This window comes from Schistocerca cancellata, unplaced genomic scaffold (genome assembly GCF_023864275.1).
Source record: "Schistocerca cancellata isolate TAMUIC-IGC-003103 unplaced genomic scaffold, iqSchCanc2.1 HiC_scaffold_829, whole genome shotgun sequence".
Taxonomy (NCBI): domain Eukaryota; kingdom Metazoa; phylum Arthropoda; class Insecta; order Orthoptera; family Acrididae; genus Schistocerca; species Schistocerca cancellata.
In genome coordinates, this window is record NW_026046840.1 from 100982 (window position 1) to 117902 (window position 16921).

The 16921-nt window shown below is 50.7% G+C and overlaps 29 non-coding genes across 29 annotated transcripts; all 29 read right to left on the reverse strand.

Annotated features, from left to right (window-relative positions):
• Positions 1-608: 608 nt before the first annotated feature.
• Positions 609-682, reverse strand: Trnan-guu (transfer RNA asparagine (anticodon GUU)). Its single transcript has one exon. It is a non-coding gene; the product is annotated as a tRNA-Asn (tRNA).
• Positions 683-1005: 323 nt separating this feature from the next.
• Trnat-cgu (transfer RNA threonine (anticodon CGU)) lies at positions 1006-1077 on the reverse strand. Its single transcript has one exon. It is a non-coding gene; the product is annotated as a tRNA-Thr (tRNA).
• A 689-nt stretch (positions 1078-1766) lies between these two features.
• Positions 1767-1840, reverse strand: Trnan-guu (transfer RNA asparagine (anticodon GUU)). The gene has a single exon. It is a non-coding gene; the product is annotated as a tRNA-Asn (tRNA).
• A 323-nt stretch (positions 1841-2163) lies between these two features.
• Trnat-cgu (transfer RNA threonine (anticodon CGU)) lies at positions 2164-2235 on the reverse strand. Its single transcript has one exon. It is a non-coding gene; the product is annotated as a tRNA-Thr (tRNA).
• A 689-nt stretch (positions 2236-2924) lies between these two features.
• On the reverse strand, positions 2925-2998 carry Trnan-guu (transfer RNA asparagine (anticodon GUU)). The gene has a single exon. It is a non-coding gene; the product is annotated as a tRNA-Asn (tRNA).
• Positions 2999-3321: 323 nt separating this feature from the next.
• Trnat-cgu (transfer RNA threonine (anticodon CGU)) lies at positions 3322-3393 on the reverse strand. Its single transcript has one exon. It is a non-coding gene; the product is annotated as a tRNA-Thr (tRNA).
• Positions 3394-4082: 689 nt separating this feature from the next.
• On the reverse strand, positions 4083-4156 carry Trnan-guu (transfer RNA asparagine (anticodon GUU)). The gene has a single exon. It is a non-coding gene; the product is annotated as a tRNA-Asn (tRNA).
• Positions 4157-4479: 323 nt separating this feature from the next.
• Positions 4480-4551, reverse strand: Trnat-cgu (transfer RNA threonine (anticodon CGU)). Its single transcript has one exon. It is a non-coding gene; the product is annotated as a tRNA-Thr (tRNA).
• Positions 4552-5240: 689 nt separating this feature from the next.
• Trnan-guu (transfer RNA asparagine (anticodon GUU)) lies at positions 5241-5314 on the reverse strand. The gene has a single exon. It is a non-coding gene; the product is annotated as a tRNA-Asn (tRNA).
• Positions 5315-5637: 323 nt separating this feature from the next.
• On the reverse strand, positions 5638-5709 carry Trnat-cgu (transfer RNA threonine (anticodon CGU)). The gene has a single exon. It is a non-coding gene; the product is annotated as a tRNA-Thr (tRNA).
• A 689-nt stretch (positions 5710-6398) lies between these two features.
• Trnan-guu (transfer RNA asparagine (anticodon GUU)) lies at positions 6399-6472 on the reverse strand. Its single transcript has one exon. It is a non-coding gene; the product is annotated as a tRNA-Asn (tRNA).
• A 323-nt stretch (positions 6473-6795) lies between these two features.
• On the reverse strand, positions 6796-6867 carry Trnat-cgu (transfer RNA threonine (anticodon CGU)). The gene has a single exon. It is a non-coding gene; the product is annotated as a tRNA-Thr (tRNA).
• A 689-nt stretch (positions 6868-7556) lies between these two features.
• On the reverse strand, positions 7557-7630 carry Trnan-guu (transfer RNA asparagine (anticodon GUU)). The gene has a single exon. It is a non-coding gene; the product is annotated as a tRNA-Asn (tRNA).
• A 323-nt stretch (positions 7631-7953) lies between these two features.
• Positions 7954-8025, reverse strand: Trnat-cgu (transfer RNA threonine (anticodon CGU)). The gene has a single exon. It is a non-coding gene; the product is annotated as a tRNA-Thr (tRNA).
• Positions 8026-8714: 689 nt separating this feature from the next.
• On the reverse strand, positions 8715-8788 carry Trnan-guu (transfer RNA asparagine (anticodon GUU)). Its single transcript has one exon. It is a non-coding gene; the product is annotated as a tRNA-Asn (tRNA).
• Positions 8789-9111: 323 nt separating this feature from the next.
• Trnat-cgu (transfer RNA threonine (anticodon CGU)) lies at positions 9112-9183 on the reverse strand. Its single transcript has one exon. It is a non-coding gene; the product is annotated as a tRNA-Thr (tRNA).
• A 689-nt stretch (positions 9184-9872) lies between these two features.
• Positions 9873-9946, reverse strand: Trnan-guu (transfer RNA asparagine (anticodon GUU)). The gene has a single exon. It is a non-coding gene; the product is annotated as a tRNA-Asn (tRNA).
• Positions 9947-10269: 323 nt separating this feature from the next.
• Trnat-cgu (transfer RNA threonine (anticodon CGU)) lies at positions 10270-10341 on the reverse strand. The gene has a single exon. It is a non-coding gene; the product is annotated as a tRNA-Thr (tRNA).
• A 689-nt stretch (positions 10342-11030) lies between these two features.
• On the reverse strand, positions 11031-11104 carry Trnan-guu (transfer RNA asparagine (anticodon GUU)). The gene has a single exon. It is a non-coding gene; the product is annotated as a tRNA-Asn (tRNA).
• Positions 11105-11427: 323 nt separating this feature from the next.
• On the reverse strand, positions 11428-11499 carry Trnat-cgu (transfer RNA threonine (anticodon CGU)). Its single transcript has one exon. It is a non-coding gene; the product is annotated as a tRNA-Thr (tRNA).
• A 689-nt stretch (positions 11500-12188) lies between these two features.
• Positions 12189-12262, reverse strand: Trnan-guu (transfer RNA asparagine (anticodon GUU)). Its single transcript has one exon. It is a non-coding gene; the product is annotated as a tRNA-Asn (tRNA).
• A 323-nt stretch (positions 12263-12585) lies between these two features.
• On the reverse strand, positions 12586-12657 carry Trnat-cgu (transfer RNA threonine (anticodon CGU)). Its single transcript has one exon. It is a non-coding gene; the product is annotated as a tRNA-Thr (tRNA).
• Positions 12658-13346: 689 nt separating this feature from the next.
• Positions 13347-13420, reverse strand: Trnan-guu (transfer RNA asparagine (anticodon GUU)). The gene has a single exon. It is a non-coding gene; the product is annotated as a tRNA-Asn (tRNA).
• Positions 13421-13743: 323 nt separating this feature from the next.
• On the reverse strand, positions 13744-13815 carry Trnat-cgu (transfer RNA threonine (anticodon CGU)). Its single transcript has one exon. It is a non-coding gene; the product is annotated as a tRNA-Thr (tRNA).
• A 689-nt stretch (positions 13816-14504) lies between these two features.
• On the reverse strand, positions 14505-14578 carry Trnan-guu (transfer RNA asparagine (anticodon GUU)). The gene has a single exon. It is a non-coding gene; the product is annotated as a tRNA-Asn (tRNA).
• Positions 14579-14901: 323 nt separating this feature from the next.
• Positions 14902-14973, reverse strand: Trnat-cgu (transfer RNA threonine (anticodon CGU)). The gene has a single exon. It is a non-coding gene; the product is annotated as a tRNA-Thr (tRNA).
• A 689-nt stretch (positions 14974-15662) lies between these two features.
• Trnan-guu (transfer RNA asparagine (anticodon GUU)) lies at positions 15663-15736 on the reverse strand. The gene has a single exon. It is a non-coding gene; the product is annotated as a tRNA-Asn (tRNA).
• Positions 15737-16059: 323 nt separating this feature from the next.
• On the reverse strand, positions 16060-16131 carry Trnat-cgu (transfer RNA threonine (anticodon CGU)). Its single transcript has one exon. It is a non-coding gene; the product is annotated as a tRNA-Thr (tRNA).
• A 689-nt stretch (positions 16132-16820) lies between these two features.
• Positions 16821-16894, reverse strand: Trnan-guu (transfer RNA asparagine (anticodon GUU)). The gene has a single exon. It is a non-coding gene; the product is annotated as a tRNA-Asn (tRNA).
• Positions 16895-16921: the final 27 nt, after the last annotated feature.

Consider the following 16921-nt stretch of genomic DNA (forward strand, 5'->3'; position numbering starts at 1 on the left):
TGGCACACAGCTGCTGCTGGGGGTGTCCACATGGCCGTTTTCCACATCTCTTGACTGTTTCGCCCTTACGATCGACGACGAGCGTCGTGCCACCAAACGTTTGCGGTCTGCACAATCTTGACCTAGTGCACAGTTTGTTGGATTGCATGGCTCGACTGCGAAATGCGCCTTTCGGCTCCTCTCTCTGGCTGCAGTATGCTGTTGTCGACAGTGGCACTAGCGTTGCCCATGGGGCTTCATGTAAGGCGACTGCACGTCGCTCGGCCAGCAGCGGCCTACTGCAGACCGACACTTAAGAGACACCAAATAGAAATCGACATCGAGAGACAGGCCCTGTCATATGGCACTCGCGACGTATACGCTGAAATTGAATGTAAAGAATACGTCTTTTGTAGTGGGCGTCGCTCTACTGCAGTGTCACACATGACGAAGAAATAGGAAAACAGTAGAACGTCTGTGTAGGGCCATGTTTTTACCTACAGTGTCACTTGGCTGAATGTGTATAAGGCTCTGTGGCATCACTCAAACACAGCCAAGTTGTCACACTAGCTGTGTATCTCTAACAAAGTTGACGTATGTCCTCACCTCGGTGACGGTTAAAACGATTTCGCCCCCGGGTGGGCTCGAACCACCAACCTTTCGGTTAACAGCCGAACGCGCTAGCCGATTGCGCCACGGAGGCCTTGACTTGTGCTCTGCATCTCAACGCAATTCGTATGCCTTCTGCAGGAATCTCGCAGAATGGTAGCACCTGCTTACGCCTCTTCACATGGATAAAATGCATGCACACTGTAGCGAGGCTCGTACACGAATGACATCGCCAAGCATGACATCATACTACAAAATGCATACAAACCACTGTTCTGCCTATGCAATCAGAAAACCTCTGAGGCCAGCATGATACTTGTTATAGGTTGTAGAACATCCCTTTCATTCAGTGTACTGCCATGTGTTAGATGCTGCTCGAGATAGCTCCGCTCCTTGCGGGAAGGTTAAAAAAATGAATGCCTTCTGTGAGGTTCGAACTCACGACCCCTGGTTTACGAGACCAGTGCTCTACCACTGAGCTAAGAAGGCGGCAGCTTTGCGTTTGTGAGCTCTCCCCGAATTGTCACTTCATCATGCTGAATCTTGCAGCCCTCGACCAGATATCGGATTTGGCACACAGCTGCTGCTGGGGGTGTCCACATGGCCGTTTTCCACATCTCTTGACTGTTTCGCCCTTACGATCGACGACGAGCGTCGTGCCACCAAACGTTTGCGGTCTGCACAATCTTGACCTAGTGCACAGTTTGTTGGATTGCATGGCTCGACTGCGAAATGCGCCTTTCGGCTCCTCTCTCTGGCTGCAGTATGCTGTTGTCGACAGTGGCACTAGCGTTGCCCATGGGGCTTCATGTAAGGCGACTGCACGTCGCTCGGCCAGCAGCGGCCTACTGCAGACCGACACTTAAGAGACACCAAATAGAAATCGACATCGAGAGACAGGCCCTGTCATATGGCACTCGCGACGTATACGCTGAAATTGAATGTAAAGAATACGTCTTTTGTAGTGGGCGTCGCTCTACTGCAGTGTCACACATGACGAAGAAATAGGAAAACAGTAGAACGTCTGTGTAGGGCCATGTTTTTACCTACAGTGTCACTTGGCTGAATGTGTATAAGGCTCTGTGGCATCACTCAAACACAGCCAAGTTGTCACACTAGCTGTGTATCTCTAACAAAGTTGACGTATGTCCTCACCTCGGTGACGGTTAAAACGATTTCGCCCCCGGGTGGGCTCGAACCACCAACCTTTCGGTTAACAGCCGAACGCGCTAGCCGATTGCGCCACGGAGGCCTTGACTTGTGCTCTGCATCTCAACGCAATTCGTATGCCTTCTGCAGGAATCTCGCAGAATGGTAGCACCTGCTTACGCCTCTTCACATGGATAAAATGCATGCACACTGTAGCGAGGCTCGTACACGAATGACATCGCCAAGCATGACATCATACTACAAAATGCATACAAACCACTGTTCTGCCTATGCAATCAGAAAACCTCTGAGGCCAGCATGATACTTGTTATAGGTTGTAGAACATCCCTTTCATTCAGTGTACTGCCATGTGTTAGATGCTGCTCGAGATAGCTCCGCTCCTTGCGGGAAGGTTAAAAAAATGAATGCCTTCTGTGAGGTTCGAACTCACGACCCCTGGTTTACGAGACCAGTGCTCTACCACTGAGCTAAGAAGGCGGCAGCTTTGCGTTTGTGAGCTCTCCCCGAATTGTCACTTCATCATGCTGAATCTTGCAGCCCTCGACCAGATATCGGATTTGGCACACAGCTGCTGCTGGGGGTGTCCACATGGCCGTTTTCCACATCTCTTGACTGTTTCGCCCTTACGATCGACGACGAGCGTCGTGCCACCAAACGTTTGCGGTCTGCACAATCTTGACCTAGTGCACAGTTTGTTGGATTGCGTGGCTCGACTGCGAAATGCGCCTTTCGGCTCCTCTCTCTGGCTGCAGTATGCTGTTGTCGACAGTGGCACTAGCGTTGCCCATGGGGCTTCATGTAAGGCGACTGCACGTCGCTCGGCCAGCAGCGGCCTACTGCAGACCGACACTTAAGAGACACCAAATAGAAATCGACATCGAGAGACAGGCCCTGTCATATGGCACTCGCGACGTATACGCTGAAATTGAATGTAAAGAATACGTCTTTTGTAGTGGGCGTCGCTCTACTGCAGTGTCACACATGACGAAGAAATAGGAAAACAGTAGAACGTCTGTGTAGGGCCATGTTTTTACCTACAGTGTCACTTGGCTGAATGTGTATAAGGCTCTGTGGCATCACTCAAACACAGCCAAGTTGTCACACTAGCTGTGTATCTCTAACAAAGTTGACGTATGTCCTCACCTCGGTGACGGTTAAAACGATTTCGCCCCCGGGTGGGCTCGAACCACCAACCTTTCGGTTAACAGCCGAACGCGCTAGCCGATTGCGCCACGGAGGCCTTGACTTGTGCTCTGCATCTCAACGCAATTCGTATGCCTTCTGCAGGAATCTCGCAGAATGGTAGCACCTGCTTACGCCTCTTCACATGGATAAAATGCATGCACACTGTAGCGAGGCTCGTACACGAATGACATCGCCAAGCATGACATCATACTACAAAATGCATACAAACCACTGTTCTGCCTATGCAATCAGAAAACCTCTGAGGCCAGCATGATACTTGTTATAGGTTGTAGAACATCCCTTTCATTCAGTGTACTGCCATGTGTTAGATGCTGCTCGAGATAGCTCCGCTCCTTGCGGGAAGGTTAAAAAAATGAATGCCTTCTGTGAGGTTCGAACTCACGACCCCTGGTTTACGAGACCAGTGCTCTACCACTGAGCTAAGAAGGCGGCAGCTTTGCGTTTGTGAGCTCTCCCCGAATTGTCACTTCATCATGCTGAATCTTGCAGCCCTCGACCAGATATCGGATTTGGCACACAGCTGCTGCTGGGGGTGTCCACATGGCCGTTTTCCACATCTCTTGACTGTTTCGCCCTTACGATCGACGACGAGCGTCGTGCCACCAAACGTTTGCGGTCTGCACAATCTTGACCTAGTGCACAGTTTGTTGGATTGCGTGGCTCGACTGCGAAATGCGCCTTTCGGCTCCTCTCTCTGGCTGCAGTATGCTGTTGTCGACAGTGGCACTAGCGTTGCCCATGGGGCTTCATGTAAGGCGACTGCACGTCGCTCGGCCAGCAGCGGCCTACTGCAGACCGACACTTAAGAGACACCAAATAGAAATCGACATCGAGAGACAGGCCCTGTCATATGGCACTCGCGACGTATACGCTGAAATTGAATGTAAAGAATACGTCTTTTGTAGTGGGCGTCGCTCTACTGCAGTGTCACACATGACGAAGAAATAGGAAAACAGTAGAACGTCTGTGTAGGGCCATGTTTTTACCTACAGTGTCACTTGGCTGAATGTGTATAAGGCTCTGTGGCATCACTCAAACACAGCCAAGTTGTCACACTAGCTGTGTATCTCTAACAAAGTTGACGTATGTCCTCACCTCGGTGACGGTTAAAACGATTTCGCCCCCGGGTGGGCTCGAACCACCAACCTTTCGGTTAACAGCCGAACGCGCTAGCCGATTGCGCCACGGAGGCCTTGACTTGTGCTCTGCATCTCAACGCAATTCGTATGCCTTCTGCAGGAATCTCGCAGAATGGTAGCACCTGCTTACGCCTCTTCACATGGATAAAATGCATGCACACTGTAGCGAGGCTCGTACACGAATGACATCGCCAAGCATGACATCATACTACAAAATGCATACAAACCACTGTTCTGCCTATGCAATCAGAAAACCTCTGAGGCCAGCATGATACTTGTTATAGGTTGTAGAACATCCCTTTCATTCAGTGTACTGCCATGTGTTAGATGCTGCTCGAGATAGCTCCGCTCCTTGCGGGAAGGTTAAAAAAATGAATGCCTTCTGTGAGGTTCGAACTCACGACCCCTGGTTTACGAGACCAGTGCTCTACCACTGAGCTAAGAAGGCGGCAGCTTTGCGTTTGTGAGCTCTCCCCGAATTGTCACTTCATCATGCTGAATCTTGCAGCCCTCGACCAGATATCGGATTTGGCACACAGCTGCTGCTGGGGGTGTCCACATGGCCGTTTTCCACATCTCTTGACTGTTTCGCCCTTACGATCGACGACGAGCGTCGTGCCACCAAACGTTTGCGGTCTGCACAATCTTGACCTAGTGCACAGTTTGTTGGATTGCGTGGCTCGACTGCGAAATGCGCCTTTCGGCTCCTCTCTCTGGCTGCAGTATGCTGTTGTCGACAGTGGCACTAGCGTTGCCCATGGGGCTTCATGTAAGGCGACTGCACGTCGCTCGGCCAGCAGCGGCCTACTGCAGACCGACACTTAAGAGACACCAAATAGAAATCGACATCGAGAGACAGGCCCTGTCATATGGCACTCGCGACGTATACGCTGAAATTGAATGTAAAGAATACGTCTTTTGTAGTGGGCGTCGCTCTACTGCAGTGTCACACATGACGAAGAAATAGGAAAACAGTAGAACGTCTGTGTAGGGCCATGTTTTTACCTACAGTGTCACTTGGCTGAATGTGTATAAGGCTCTGTGGCATCACTCAAACACAGCCAAGTTGTCACACTAGCTGTGTATCTCTAACAAAGTTGACGTATGTCCTCACCTCGGTGACGGTTAAAACGATTTCGCCCCCGGGTGGGCTCGAACCACCAACCTTTCGGTTAACAGCCGAACGCGCTAGCCGATTGCGCCACGGAGGCCTTGACTTGTGCTCTGCATCTCAACGCAATTCGTATGCCTTCTGCAGGAATCTCGCAGAATGGTAGCACCTGCTTACGCCTCTTCACATGGATAAAATGCATGCACACTGTAGCGAGGCTCGTACACGAATGACATCGCCAAGCATGACATCATACTACAAAATGCATACAAACCACTGTTCTGCCTATGCAATCAGAAAACCTCTGAGGCCAGCATGATACTTGTTATAGGTTGTAGAACATCCCTTTCATTCAGTGTACTGCCATGTGTTAGATGCTGCTCGAGATAGCTCCGCTCCTTGCGGGAAGGTTAAAAAAATGAATGCCTTCTGTGAGGTTCGAACTCACGACCCCTGGTTTACGAGACCAGTGCTCTACCACTGAGCTAAGAAGGCGGCAGCTTTGCGTTTGTGAGCTCTCCCCGAATTGTCACTTCATCATGCTGAATCTTGCAGCCCTCGACCAGATATCGGATTTGGCACACAGCTGCTGCTGGGGGTGTCCACATGGCCGTTTTCCACATCTCTTGACTGTTTCGCCCTTACGATCGACGACGAGCGTCGTGCCACCAAACGTTTGCGGTCTGCACAATCTTGACCTAGTGCACAGTTTGTTGGATTGCGTGGCTCGACTGCGAAATGCGCCTTTCGGCTCCTCTCTCTGGCTGCAGTATGCTGTTGTCGACAGTGGCACTAGCGTTGCCCATGGGGCTTCATGTAAGGCGACTGCACGTCGCTCGGCCAGCAGCGGCCTACTGCAGACCGACACTTAAGAGACACCAAATAGAAATCGACATCGAGAGACAGGCCCTGTCATATGGCACTCGCGACGTATACGCTGAAATTGAATGTAAAGAATACGTCTTTTGTAGTGGGCGTCGCTCTACTGCAGTGTCACACATGACGAAGAAATAGGAAAACAGTAGAACGTCTGTGTAGGGCCATGTTTTTACCTACAGTGTCACTTGGCTGAATGTGTATAAGGCTCTGTGGCATCACTCAAACACAGCCAAGTTGTCACACTAGCTGTGTATCTCTAACAAAGTTGACGTATGTCCTCACCTCGGTGACGGTTAAAACGATTTCGCCCCCGGGTGGGCTCGAACCACCAACCTTTCGGTTAACAGCCGAACGCGCTAGCCGATTTCGCCACGGAGGCCTTGACTTGTGCTCTGCATCTCAACGCAATTCGTATGCCTTCTGCAGGAATCTCGCAGAATGGTAGCACCTGCTTACGCCTCTTCACATGGATAAAATGCATGCACACTGTAGCGAGGCTCGTACACGAATGACATCGCCAAGCATGACATCATACTACAAAATGCATACAAACCACTGTTCTGCCTATGCAATCAGAAAACCTCTGAGGCCAGCATGATACTTGTTATAGGTTGTAGAACATCCCTTTCATTCAGTGTACTGCCATGTGTTAGATGCTGCTCGAGATAGCTCCGCTCCTTGCGGGAAGGTTAAAAAAATGAATGCCTTCTGTGAGGTTCGAACTCACGACCCCTGGTTTACGAGACCAGTGCTCTACCACTGAGCTAAGAAGGCGGCAGCTTTGCGTTTGTGAGCTCTCCCCGAATTGTCACTTCATCATGCTGAATCTTGCAGCCCTCGACCAGATATCGGATTTGGCACACAGCTGCTGCTGGGGGTGTCCACATGGCCGTTTTCCACATCTCTTGACTGTTTCGCCCTTACGATCGACGACGAGCGTCGTGCCACCAAACGTTTGCGGTCTGCACAATCTTGACCTAGTGCACAGTTTGTTGGATTGCGTGGCTCGACTGCGAAATGCGCCTTTCGGCTCCTCTCTCTGGCTGCAGTATGCTGTTGTCGACAGTGGCACTAGCGTTGCCCATGGGGCTTCATGTAAGGCGACTGCACGTCGCTCGGCCAGCAGCGGCCTACTGCAGACCGACACTTAAGAGACACCAAATAGAAATCGACATCGAGAGACAGGCCCTGTCATATGGCACTCGCGACGTATACGCTGAAATTGAATGTAAAGAATACGTCTTTTGTAGTGGGCGTCGCTCTACTGCAGTGTCACACATGACGAAGAAATAGGAAAACAGTAGAACGTCTGTGTAGGGCCATGTTTTTACCTACAGTGTCACTTGGCTGAATGTGTATAAGGCTCTGTGGCATCACTCAAACACAGCCAAGTTGTCACACTAGCTGTGTATCTCTAACAAAGTTGACGTATGTCCTCACCTCGGTGACGGTTAAAACGATTTCGCCCCCAGGTGGGCTCGAACCACCAACCTTTCGGTTAACAGCCGAACGCGCTAGCCGATTGCGCCACGGAGGCCTTGACTTGTGCTCTGCATCTCAACGCAATTCGTATGCCTTCTGCAGGAATCTCGCAGAATGGTAGCACCTGCTTACGCCTCTTCACATGGATAAAATGCATGCACACTGTAGCGAGGCTCGTACACGAATGACATCGCCAAGCATGACATCATACTACAAAATGCATACAAACCACTGTTCTGCCTATGCAATCAGAAAACCTCTGAGGCCAGCATGATACTTGTTATAGGTTGTAGAACATCCCTTTCATTCAGTGTACTGCCATGTGTTAGATGCTGCTCGAGATAGCTCCGCTCCTTGCGGGAAGGTTAAAAAAATGAATGCCTTCTGTGAGGTTCGAACTCACGACCCCTGGTTTACGAGACCAGTGCTCTACCACTGAGCTAAGAAGGCGGCAGCTTTGCGTTTGTGAGCTCTCCCCGAATTGTCACTTCATCATGCTGAATCTTGCAGCCCTCGACCAGATATCGGATTTGGCACACAGCTGCTGCTGGGGGTGTCCACATGGCCGTTTTCCACATCTCTTGACTGTTTCGCCCTTACGATCGACGACGAGCGTCGTGCCACCAAACGTTTGCGGTCTGCACAATCTTGACCTAGTGCACAGTTTGTTGGATTGCGTGGCTCGACTGCGAAATGCGCCTTTCGGCTCCTCTCTCTGGCTGCAGTATGCTGTTGTCGACAGTGGCACTAGCGTTGCCCATGGGGCTTCATGTAAGGCGACTGCACGTCGCTCGGCCAGCAGCGGCCTACTGCAGACCGACACTTAAGAGACACCAAATAGAAATCGACATCGAGAGACAGGCCCTGTCATATGGCACTCGCGACGTATACGCTGAAATTGAATGTAAAGAATACGTCTTTTGTAGTGGGCGTCGCTCTACTGCAGTGTCACACATGACGAAGAAATAGGAAAACAGTAGAACGTCTGTGTAGGGCCATGTTTTTACCTACAGTGTCACTTGGCTGAATGTGTATAAGGCTCTGTGGCATCACTCAAACACAGCCAAGTTGTCACACTAGCTGTGTATCTCTAACAAAGTTGACGTATGTCCTCACCTCGGTGACGGTTAAAACGATTTCGCCCCCAGGTGGGCTCGAACCACCAACCTTTCGGTTAACAGCCGAACGCGCTAGCCGATTGCGCCACGGAGGCCTTGACTTGTGCTCTGCATCTCAACGCAATTCGTATGCCTTCTGCAGGAATCTCGCAGAATGGTAGCACCTGCTTACGCCTCTTCACATGGATAAAATGCATGCACACTGTAGCGAGGCTCGTACACGAATGACATCGCCAAGCATGACATCATACTACAAAATGCATACAAACCACTGTTCTGCCTATGCAATCAGAAAACCTCTGAGGCCAGCATGATACTTGTTATAGGTTGTAGAACATCCCTTTCATTCAGTGTACTGCCATGTGTTAGATGCTGCTCGAGATAGCTCCGCTCCTTGCGGGAAGGTTAAAAAAATGAATGCCTTCTGTGAGGTTCGAACTCACGACCCCTGGTTTACGAGACCAGTGCTCTACCACTGAGCTAAGAAGGCGGCAGCTTTGCGTTTGTGAGCTCTCCCCGAATTGTCACTTCATCATGCTGAATCTTGCAGCCCTCGACCAGATATCGGATTTGGCACACAGCTGCTGCTGGGGGTGTCCACATGGCCGTTTTCCACATCTCTTGACTGTTTCGCCCTTACGATCGACGACGAGCGTCGTGCCACCAAACGTTTGCGGTCTGCACAATCTTGACCTAGTGCACAGTTTGTTGGATTGCGTGGCTCGACTGCGAAATGCGCCTTTCGGCTCCTCTCTCTGGCTGCAGTATGCTGTTGTCGACAGTGGCACTAGCGTTGCCCATGGGGCTTCATGTAAGGCGACTGCACGTCGCTCGGCCAGCAGCGGCCTACTGCAGACCGACACTTAAGAGACACCAAATAGAAATCGACATCGAGAGACAGGCCCTGTCATATGGCACTCGCGACGTATACGCTGAAATTGAATGTAAAGAATACGTCTTTTGTAGTGGGCGTCGCTCTACTGCAGTGTCACACATGACGAAGAAATAGGAAAACAGTAGAACGTCTGTGTAGGGCCATGTTTTTACCTACAGTGTCACTTGGCTGAATGTGTATAAGGCTCTGTGGCATCACTCAAACACAGCCAAGTTGTCACACTAGCTGTGTATCTCTAACAAAGTTGACGTATGTCCTCACCTCGGTGACGGTTAAAACGATTTCGCCCCCAGGTGGGCTCGAACCACCAACCTTTCGGTTAACAGCCGAACGCGCTAGCCGATTGCGCCACGGAGGCCTTGACTTGTGCTCTGCATCTCAACGCAATTCGTATGCCTTCTGCAGGAATCTCGCAGAATGGTAGCACCTGCTTACGCCTCTTCACATGGATAAAATGCATGCACACTGTAGCGAGGCTCGTACACGAATGACATCGCCAAGCATGACATCATACTACAAAATGCATACAAACCACTGTTCTGCCTATGCAATCAGAAAACCTCTGAGGCCAGCATGATACTTGTTATAGGTTGTAGAACATCCCTTTCATTCAGTGTACTGCCATGTGTTAGATGCTGCTCGAGATAGCTCCGCTCCTTGCGGGAAGGTTAAAAAAATGAATGCCTTCTGTGAGGTTCGAACTCACGACCCCTGGTTTACGAGACCAGTGCTCTACCACTGAGCTAAGAAGGCGGCAGCTTTGCGTTTGTGAGCTCTCCCCGAATTGTCACTTCATCATGCTGAATCTTGCAGCCCTCGACCAGATATCGGATTTGGCACACAGCTGCTGCTGGGGGTGTCCACATGGCCGTTTTCCACATCTCTTGACTGTTTCGCCCTTACGATCGACGACGAGCGTCGTGCCACCAAACGTTTGCGGTCTGCACAATCTTGACCTAGTGCACAGTTTGTTGGATTGCGTGGCTCGACTGCGAAATGCGCCTTTCGGCTCCTCTCTCTGGCTGCAGTATGCTGTTGTCGACAGTGGCACTAGCGTTGCCCATGGGGCTTCATGTAAGGCGACTGCACGTCGCTCGGCCAGCAGCGGCCTACTGCAGACCGACACTTAAGAGACACCAAATAGAAATCGACATCGAGAGACAGGCCCTGTCATATGGCACTCGCGACGTATACGCTGAAATTGAATGTAAAGAATACGTCTTTTGTAGTGGGCGTCGCTCTACTGCAGTGTCACACATGACGAAGAAATAGGAAAACAGTAGAACGTCTGTGTAGGGCCATGTTTTTACCTACAGTGTCACTTGGCTGAATGTGTATAAGGCTCTGTGGCATCACTCAAACACAGCCAAGTTGTCACACTAGCTGTGTATCTCTAACAAAGTTGACGTATGTCCTCACCTCGGTGACGGTTAAAACGATTTCGCCCCCAGGTGGGCTCGAACCACCAACCTTTCGGTTAACAGCCGAACGCGCTAGCCGATTGCGCCACGGAGGCCTTGACTTGTGCTCTGCATCTCAACGCAATTCGTATGCCTTCTGCAGGAATCTCGCAGAATGGTAGCACCTGCTTACGCCTCTTCACATGGATAAAATGCATGCACACTGTAGCGAGGCTCGTACACGAATGACATCGCCAAGCATGACATCATACTACAAAATGCATACAAACCACTGTTCTGCCTATGCAATCAGAAAACCTCTGAGGCCAGCATGATACTTGTTATAGGTTGTAGAACATCCCTTTCATTCAGTGTACTGCCATGTGTTAGATGCTGCTCGAGATAGCTCCGCTCCTTGCGGGAAGGTTAAAAAAATGAATGCCTTCTGTGAGGTTCGAACTCACGACCCCTGGTTTACGAGACCAGTGCTCTACCACTGAGCTAAGAAGGCGGCAGCTTTGCGTTTGTGAGCTCTCCCCGAATTGTCACTTCATCATGCTGAATCTTGCAGCCCTCGACCAGATATCGGATTTGGCACACAGCTGCTGCTGGGGGTGTCCACATGGCCGTTTTCCACATCTCTTGACTGTTTCGCCCTTACGATCGACGACGAGCGTCGTGCCACCAAACGTTTGCGGTCTGCACAATCTTGACCTAGTGCACAGTTTGTTGGATTGCGTGGCTCGACTGCGAAATGCGCCTTTCGGCTCCTCTCTCTGGCTGCAGTATGCTGTTGTCGACAGTGGCACTAGCGTTGCCCATGGGGCTTCATGTAAGGCGACTGCACGTCGCTCGGCCAGCAGCGGCCTACTGCAGACCGACACTTAAGAGACACCAAATAGAAATCGACATCGAGAGACAGGCCCTGTCATATGGCACTCGCGACGTATACGCTGAAATTGAATGTAAAGAATACGTCTTTTGTAGTGGGCGTCGCTCTACTGCAGTGTCACACATGACGAAGAAATAGGAAAACAGTAGAACGTCTGTGTAGGGCCATGTTTTTACCTACAGTGTCACTTGGCTGAATGTGTATAAGGCTCTGTGGCATCACTCAAACACAGCCAAGTTGTCACACTAGCTGTGTATCTCTAACAAAGTTGACGTATGTCCTCACCTCGGTGACGGTTAAAACGATTTCGCCCCCAGGTGGGCTCGAACCACCAACCTTTCGGTTAACAGCCGAACGCGCTAGCCGATTGCGCCACGGAGGCCTTGACTTGTGCTCTGCATCTCAACGCAATTCGTATGCCTTCTGCAGGAATCTCGCAGAATGGTAGCACCTGCTTACGCCTCTTCACATGGATAAAATGCATGCACACTGTAGCGAGGCTCGTACACGAATGACATCGCCAAGCATGACATCATACTACAAAATGCATACAAACCACTGTTCTGCCTATGCAATCAGAAAACCTCTGAGGCCAGCATGATACTTGTTATAGGTTGTAGAACATCCCTTTCATTCAGTGTACTGCCATGTGTTAGATGCTGCTCGAGATAGCTCCGCTCCTTGCGGGAAGGTTAAAAAAATGAATGCCTTCTGTGAGGTTCGAACTCACGACCCCTGGTTTACGAGACCAGTGCTCTACCACTGAGCTAAGAAGGCGGCAGCTTTGCGTTTGTGAGCTCTCCCCGAATTGTCACTTCATCATGCTGAATCTTGCAGCCCTCGACCAGATATCGGATTTGGCACACAGCTGCTGCTGGGGGTGTCCACATGGCCGTTTTCCACATCTCTTGACTGTTTCGCCCTTACGATCGACGACGAGCGTCGTGCCACCAAACGTTTGCGGTCTGCACAATCTTGACCTAGTGCACAGTTTGTTGGATTGCGTGGCTCGACTGCGAAATGCGCCTTTCGGCTCCTCTCTCTGGCTGCAGTATGCTGTTGTCGACAGTGGCACTAGCGTTGCCCATGGGGCTTCATGTAAGGCGACTGCACGTCGCTCGGCCAGCAGCGGCCTACTGCAGACCGACACTTAAGAGACACCAAATAGAAATCGACATCGAGAGACAGGCCCTGTCATATGGCACTCGCGACGTATACGCTGAAATTGAATGTAAAGAATACGTCTTTTGTAGTGGGCGTCGCTCTACTGCAGTGTCACACATGACGAAGAAATAGGAAAACAGTAGAACGTCTGTGTAGGGCCATGTTTTTACCTACAGTGTCACTTGGCTGAATGTGTATAAGGCTCTGTGGCATCACTCAAACACAGCCAAGTTGTCACACTAGCTGTGTATCTCTAACAAAGTTGACGTATGTCCTCACCTCGGTGACGGTTAAAACGATTTCGCCCCCAGGTGGGCTCGAACCACCAACCTTTCGGTTAACAGCCGAACGCGCTAGCCGATTGCGCCACGGAGGCCTTGACTTGTGCTCTGCATCTCAACGCAATTCGTATGCCTTCTGCAGGAATCTCGCAGAATGGTAGCACCTGCTTACGCCTCTTCACATGGATAAAATGCATGCACACTGTAGCGAGGCTCGTACACGAATGACATCGCCAAGCATGACATCATACTACAAAATGCATACAAACCACTGTTCTGCCTATGCAATCAGAAAACCTCTGAGGCCAGCATGATACTTGTTATAGGTTGTAGAACATCCCTTTCATTCAGTGTACTGCCATGTGTTAGATGCTGCTCGAGATAGCTCCGCTCCTTGCGGGAAGGTTAAAAAAATGAATGCCTTCTGTGAGGTTCGAACTCACGACCCCTGGTTTACGAGACCAGTGCTCTACCACTGAGCTAAGAAGGCGGCAGCTTTGCGTTTGTGAGCTCTCCCCGAATTGTCACTTCATCATGCTGAATCTTGCAGCCCTCGACCAGATATCGGATTTGGCACACAGCTGCTGCTGGGGGTGTCCACATGGCCGTTTTCCACATCTCTTGACTGTTTCGCCCTTACGATCGACGACGAGCGTCGTGCCACCAAACGTTTGCGGTCTGCACAATCTTGACCTAGTGCACAGTTTGTTGGATTGCGTGGCTCGACTGCGAAATGCGCCTTTCGGCTCCTCTCTCTGGCTGCAGTATGCTGTTGTCGACAGTGGCACTAGCGTTGCCCATGGGGCTTCATGTAAGGCGACTGCACGTCGCTCGGCCAGCAGCGGCCTACTGCAGACCGACACTTAAGAGACACCAAATAGAAATCGACATCGAGAGACAGGCCCTGTCATATGGCACTCGCGACGTATACGCTGAAATTGAATGTAAAGAATACGTCTTTTGTAGTGGGCGTCGCTCTACTGCAGTGTCACACATGACGAAGAAATAGGAAAACAGTAGAACGTCTGTGTAGGGCCATGTTTTTACCTACAGTGTCACTTGGCTGAATGTGTATAAGGCTCTGTGGCATCACTCAAACACAGCCAAGTTGTCACACTAGCTGTGTATCTCTAACAAAGTTGACGTATGTCCTCACCTCGGTGACGGTTAAAACGATTTCGCCCCCAGGTGGGCTCGAACCACCAACCTTTCGGTTAACAGCCGAACGCGCTAGCCGATTGCGCCACGGAGGCCTTGACTTGTGCTCTGCATCTCAACGCAATTCGTATGCCTTCTGCAGGAATCTCGCAGAATGGTAGCACCTGCTTACGCCTCTTCACATGGATAAAATGCATGCACACTGTAGCGAGGCTCGTACACGAATGACATCGCCAAGCATGACATCATACTACAAAATGCATACAAACCACTGTTCTGCCTATGCAATCAGAAAACCTCTGAGGCCAGCATGATACTTGTTATAGGTTGTAGAACATCCCTTTCATTCAGTGTACTGCCATGTGTTAGATGCTGCTCGAGATAGCTCCGCTCCTTGCGGGAAGGTTAAAAAAATGAATGCCTTCTGTGAGGTTCGAACTCACGACCCCTGGTTTACGAGACCAGTGCTCTACCACTGAGCTAAGAAGGCGGCAGCTTTGCGTTTGTGAGCTCTCCCCGAATTGTCACTTCATCATGCTGAATCTTGCAGCCCTCGACCAGATATCGGATTTGGCACACAGCTGCTGCTGGGGGTGTCCACATGGCCGTTTTCCACATCTCTTGACTGTTTCGCCCTTACGATCGACGACGAGCGTCGTGCCACCAAACGTTTGCGGTCTGCACAATCTTGACCTAGTGCACAGTTTGTTGGATTGCGTGGCTCGACTGCGAAATGCGCCTTTCGGCTCCTCTCTCTGGCTGCAGTATGCTGTTGTCGACAGTGGCACTAGCGTTGCCCATGGGGCTTCATGTAAGGCGACTGCACGTCGCTCGGCCAGCAGCGGCCTACTGCAGACCGACACTTAAGAGACACCAAATAGAAATCGACATCGAGAGACAGGCCCTGTCATATGGCACTCGCGACGTATACGCTGAAATTGAATGTAAAGAATACGTCTTTTGTAGTGGGCGTCGCTCTACTGCAGTGTCACACATGACGAAGAAATAGGAAAACAGTAGAACGTCTGTGTAGGGCCATGTTTTTACCTACAGTGTCACTTGGCTGAATGTGTATAAGGCTCTGTGGCATCACTCAAACACAGCCAAGTTGTCACACTAGCTGTGTATCTCTAACAAAGTTGACGTATGTCCTCACCTCGGTGACGGTTAAAACGATTTCGCCCCCAGGTGGGCTCGAACCACCAACCTTTCGGTTAACAGCCGAACGCGCTAGCCGATTGCGCCACGGAGGCCTTGACTTGTGCTCTGCATCTCAACGCAATTCGTATGCCTTCTGCAGGAATCTCGCAGAATGGTAGCACCTGCTTACGCCTCTTCACATGGATAAAATGCATGCACACTGTAGCGAGGCTCGTACACGAATGACATCGCCAAGCATGACATCATACTACAAAATGCATACAAACCACTGTTCTGCCTATGCAATCAGAAAACCTCTGAGGCCAGCATGATACTTGTTATAGGTTGTAGAACATCCCTTTCATTCAGTGTACTGCCATGTGTTAGATGCTGCTCGAGATAGCTCCGCTCCTTGCGGGAAGGTTAAAAAAATGAATGCCTTCTGTGAGGTTCGAACTCACGACCCCTGGTTTACGAGACCAGTGCTCTACCACTGAGCTAAGAAGGCGGCAGCTTTGCGTTTGTGAGCTCTCCCCGAATTGTCACTTCATCATGCTGAATCTTGCAGCCCTCGACCAGATATCGGATTTGGCACACAGCTGCTGCTGGGGGTGTCCACATGGCCGTTTTCCACATCTCTTGACTGTTTCGCCCTTACGATCGACGACGAGCGTCGTGCCACCAAACGTTTGCGGTCTGCACAATCTTGACCTAGTGCACAGTTTGTTGGATTGCGTGGCTCGACTGCGAAATGCGCCTTTCGGCTCCTCTCTCTGGCTGCAGTATGCTGTTGTCGACAGTGGCACTAGCGTTGCCCATGGGGCTTCATGTAAGGCGACTGCACGTCGCTCGGCCAGCAGCGGCCTACTGCAGACCGACACTTAAGAGACACCAAATAGAAATCGACATCGAGAGACAGGCCCTGTCATATGGCACTCGCGACGTATACGCTGAAATTGAATGTAAAGAATACGTCTTTTGTAGTGGGCGTCGCTCTACTGCAGTGTCACACATGACGAAGAAATAGGAAAACAGTAGAACGTCTGTGTAGGGCCATGTTTTTACCTACAGTGTCACTTGGCTGAATGTGTATAAGGCTCTGTGGCATCACTCAAACACAGCCAAGTTGTCACACTGGCTGTGTATCTCTAACAAAGTTGACGTATGTCCTCACCTCGGTGACGGTTAAAACGATTTCGCCCCCAGGTGGGCTCGAACCACCAACCTTTCGGTTAACAGCCGAACGCGCTAGCCGATTGCGCCACGGAGGCCTTGACTTGTGCTCTGCATCTCAACGC